This window comes from Aspergillus fischeri, genomic scaffold (genome assembly GCF_000149645.3).
Source record: "Aspergillus fischeri NRRL 181 1099437635628 genomic scaffold, whole genome shotgun sequence".
NCBI lineage: Eukaryota > Fungi > Ascomycota > Eurotiomycetes > Eurotiales > Aspergillaceae > Aspergillus > Aspergillus fischeri.
Window position 1 is genome coordinate 1 of NW_001510208.1, and position 4,911 is coordinate 4,911.

At 29.4% G+C, this 4,911-nt stretch overlaps 3 non-coding genes across 3 annotated transcripts; all 3 read right to left on the reverse strand.

The window, feature by feature from the left end:
- Positions 1-511: 511 nt before the first annotated feature.
- NFIA_110540 lies at positions 512-583 on the reverse strand. The gene has a single exon. It is a non-coding gene; the product is annotated as a tRNA-Ile (tRNA).
- An 18-nt stretch (positions 584-601) lies between these two features.
- Positions 602-673, reverse strand: NFIA_110550. Its single transcript has one exon. It is a non-coding gene; the product is annotated as a tRNA-Sec (tRNA).
- Positions 674-1,073: 400 nt separating this feature from the next.
- Positions 1,074-1,146, reverse strand: NFIA_110560. The gene has a single exon. It is a non-coding gene; the product is annotated as a tRNA-Lys (tRNA).
- Positions 1,147-4,911: the final 3,765 nt, after the last annotated feature.

The window sequence follows — 4,911 nt, forward strand, 5'->3', positions numbered from 1 at the left end:
TACTAAGGATATTTCAATTCACTTCGTTTATTATCTGATTTCTCTTAGAAACTAGATTGACTAGATATTCTTTAATATATAGCTAATTATCCATAATAATTTCTTTATATACTTGCCTTGATTTTTCAAGAAATATATCTTTCATATTACCTATATTGCTAGATACACTTATAAATTAAATTTTTACTTCAGGTTATTATGATTCGAACATAACTACTCCTCAACCCAAATGAGACGCCTAACCAACCTGGCTCTAACCTGTAGAATTATAACCCTATTAAGGATTAATTATTTAATTTAATCATGTAATGTATATGTAATACCAGAGAGTATATGATTCGAACATATGAAAGTTTTTACCTTTAGCTAGACTCAAGCTAGCCGCCTTAAACCACTCAGCCAACTCTCTTATTTAATTACTTTAGATTTATTTAGAATCTAAAATTTGATATTTATTGTTGTAAACAATAAACTTGTTTTATTTTAATATAATTAATTTAATTATTTTAGATGATTCTTCAGTGACTCGAACACTGAACATATCCTTATCAAGAACACACTTTACCGGTTAAGTTAAAGAACCAACAAAAGAAATCTTTTTCAAGAGCACTTAGATTTGAACTAAGAAATATAAGGTTGAAGCTTACAGTTTTACCTATTAAACTATGCTCTTCGGAAAAGAGATGAATCGAACATCTAAGTGTAAAAACACAATATTTAGCAAATATCTTACCCTACCAATAGCAACTTTTCCTTTAATTACGGGTTAGACCGGTCTCGATCCGGCATCTATTTTCTCGACAAGAAAACCCTTTACCTATTAAGTTACTAACCCTTTTTACGGCTAGTCGAATTCGAATCGACACTCTTCGTGTGGAAGACGAACAGTCTACCATTAACTTATAGCCATTATAATTTTAATTACTAACCCAGTTCAGATAATATTTTACACTTATGACTAGCTGAATTCGAATCAGCACATCTTATTTGGTAATAAGCAGTCTACCGTTAACTTATAGTCATTTAATATACCTATTAAAAATTTTTTCATATTTTAGTATAATTTATTTATATAAGACCTACAGGATTTGAACCTGCACTATAATGATTAAAAGTCACATGTTCTACCTATTGAACTAAGATCTCTTTCATATTCTTTTAATATGAAATATAGTATGAAATTTTCATTATCTATATTCTAAATAACCTCTATTTACTAAATCTTCAGCAAGGCGATTTATTTCACCACTTTGTATCACTATTACTCTTCTATTTATATGATTATGATATACATCAGAATCTAATAACATATTACTAATAGTTACTGAAGTATTCAGGTATCCCCTTAAAGTTTGATATTTCTCATAATATAACCTAGTTCTACCATTAATTCCATTCATCATTAAATGACTATTTTCAAGTTCATCTCGTATTTGATCAATAATTGTATCAATACTTGATGTGAGATTTTTATATACTAAAGTTAGTACATAATAAAAGTTATCTAGACTTATATTTATTACTGTATCCATAATTGTTTCCATCATTTTCTTTTTTTTTATTTAATAACCTCAATAATATACAGAAATGTATAAGAATAATCATACAACATCAACAAAATGTCAGTATAAAATACCTGACTCATAACCAAGATGATGATGATCTGTTAAATGATATGCAGCTAAACGTCATAAACCTACAGCTAAGAATGCTGTTCCTATGATTACGTGTAATCCGTGGAAACCTGTTCCAAAGTAGAAACATGATCCATATACACTATCAGAAATAGTGAATGATGATACTGTATATTCTACACCTTGGAAGAATGTGAATATTATTGCTAATATAATTGTAGCAACTGTACCATATAATGCACCTTTTCTATTACCTTGTATTAATGAATGATGAGCGTAAGTAATTGTTACACCTGATGATAATAAGATTATTGTATTTAATAATGGTAATTCGAAAGGATTTACACCTTGTATTCCTAATGGTGGTCATTGTGCTCCTAATTCTATACTAGGTGAGATTGCACTGTGGAAAAATGCTCAGAAGATTGCTAAAAAGAAAAATACTTCAGAAATAATGAATAAACCTACACCTAAATTTAATCCTTTTTGTACTGCATTTGTATGATTTCCTAAATATGTTCCTTCAGATATTATATCTCTAAATCATAATCCCATAACATAAGCTACATTAATTACAGCTACAGGTACTAGATAACTAAAACCTTGGAAACCGTGCATAAATAAAACTGTAGCAGTTGTAAGAATAAATAATGAAATACTAGTAAATAATGGTCAAGGTGATGGTGATACTAAATGAAAGGGATGATTTTGAAAATTTCTTTTTGATTGATATGATTGATATAACACTTTTAGATTTGAAAATTCAATAGATAAGATTTCAATAGTAATTACCTTTGTTTTATAGTTATAACTATTGCACCTACCATACCTAATAATAATATTACTGAACTTATTATTAATCATATTGAATAACTAGTATACATTATGTTTCCTATTCCTGTTATATGAGTAAATTCTACTAATGAACTATCTCAACCTTTACTACTTGCATAAGCTATTTCTTGTTTTAAATCTACTATATTAAAAAATTCATTATCTAATTGAACATTATATACTTCAGAAAATGAATTTGATAAATAAGAAACAATTGTATTATCTGTTAAATTAGAAGGTAATACTTGTCCTACGATATAATAGAAAAGTAAAACTGTTAAAACAGCTAAAGGTATATCATTATTAGTTTCACTTAAAAGTTCAGATATTCTAATATTTATTAACATTAATATGAATAAGAATAAAATTGATACAGCTCCTACATACACTAAAATATAAGATAATCCTATGTAATTATATCCCACTAATATTAATAAACCAGCAATATTAACAAACAAACCTATTAAAAATAATACAGATACGATAGGATTTCTACTTACAATAGTTAATACTCCAAACAAAATAGAAATTAAATAAATCATATCAACAAATTCTATCCTGAATCCATTAGTAATATAATCGTTTAATAAAAATATATTATTCATAAAAAAAATTTTTTAATCTTTCATAATTTTATACAAATATAAAATATCAAGATAGGAGATTTTAGGATGATTAGGAAGAAAAGGAATCGAACCTTCGATGGCCTATAGCCATTGAGTTTACAGCTCAACCCGTAAACCAACAAACGGACCCTTCCTTATAATATATATATTTTTGTCTTTTTCTGGATTTGAACCAGTTGGATATAATCCAATATACCTAAAAAAGATTATATAAAATATAATAATATTTTATATTTTAAAATTTTTTTGTTAAACTTTATTCATCCCGTGCAATTTCCATTACACGAACCATATTTCGACTTAACACCAATCAAAGTCATGCATACGAAAATTAAACCTAAATATTTATATACCTAATTGTATATATTAACATATAGGCAAATCAAACTTATTGCACATACTTCTTTCAGCGCCTGACGAGTGGTTAGTACCTAGCTGAGATTAGATTCACCGTGACGATGGTGATTCACGATTACTAGTAATTCCTTATTCATGTAGTCGAGTTACAGACTACAATCCATATTATATCCAACTTTGGGGATTAGCTCCATTTCACAATATCGCATCCCTTTGTTAAGGCGTATGTGGCACGTCTATAGCCCACAGTATTTAGGCCATGATGACTTGTCTTAATCCCTATTATCTGGTCCAATGTAGCGGCGAACCACTTTATGTATACAAATAAAGTGAGGGTTTTCGTTAATTAGAGGAGTTAACCAAATCTCACGACATTAACTAAAGACAGCCGTGCAGCGCTTGTAACAATTTAATGTTATTCAAACTGTGGTAAGGTTTTTCGCGGATCATCGAATTAAATAACATACTTCACTACTGGTTTCAGAAACGGTCTAATGATTTCAGTTTATATGTTGCCATATTACTCTTGAGGTGGAATGCTTACACTTTCATTTATAGACTAAATATTATCTAGCCTATGACATTCATCATTTTCTGCTTGGACTACTAGGGTATCTAATCCTTATTGCTACCCAAGCCTTCGTCCCTCAACGTCAGTTTTTACATAGAAGGATGCCTTCGCCGTTACCAGTCCTTCTGGTATCAAAGTATTTCATCACTACTCCAGAAATTCTTCCTTCTCTCATAAAACTCTAGTAAAAAAGTACTCATTTAGAGTTTAATTTACCGTCTAGGTACCCTTTAAACCTAATAAAGATGACTAACACTAGTCTTCTACGTATTACCGCGACTGCTGGCACGTAATTTGGTCAAGACTTATAAATAGGAAATTGTCATTATCATTATCCTATTTAGAATTTTATACGAGTTAATCGTTACTGTATTACTATAATACACTTACATTCTTCCAAGTTACTGGTTCAGCCTTTCGGCCATTGACCAATATTCCTCACTGCTGTACTAATACGCATTGGGGTTTTTTCAGACCCAATGTGGTCGATCGACCTCTCAGTCACGACTACGGATTTAAGCTAGAAAAGTCATTACCTTTCCTACTACTCTCCGAGATAAAGATTAACATCTTAAAGCGGACTTTTTATTTTCCTTTCTTTTTATAAGGGATTTTTCCCCTTACTTTAAGGTAGCCAAATTATCTTTTACTCACCTGTACACCACTACTATTCAGTTTATTAAACTAATTAGTCGTTCGATTAGCATGTGTCAAGTACTTGGACAGCGTTCAATCAGAGCCATCATCAAACTCAAAATTTATTTTAGATTTAATGGTATATAGCATACCTATATTGCATGATACATAATTTTTTTTTTTATTAAGTAAAATTTTTAAGAAAGAATATAATTAAGCCGGTTCCCCTGTTCAAAAATTTTAATAATTCTAA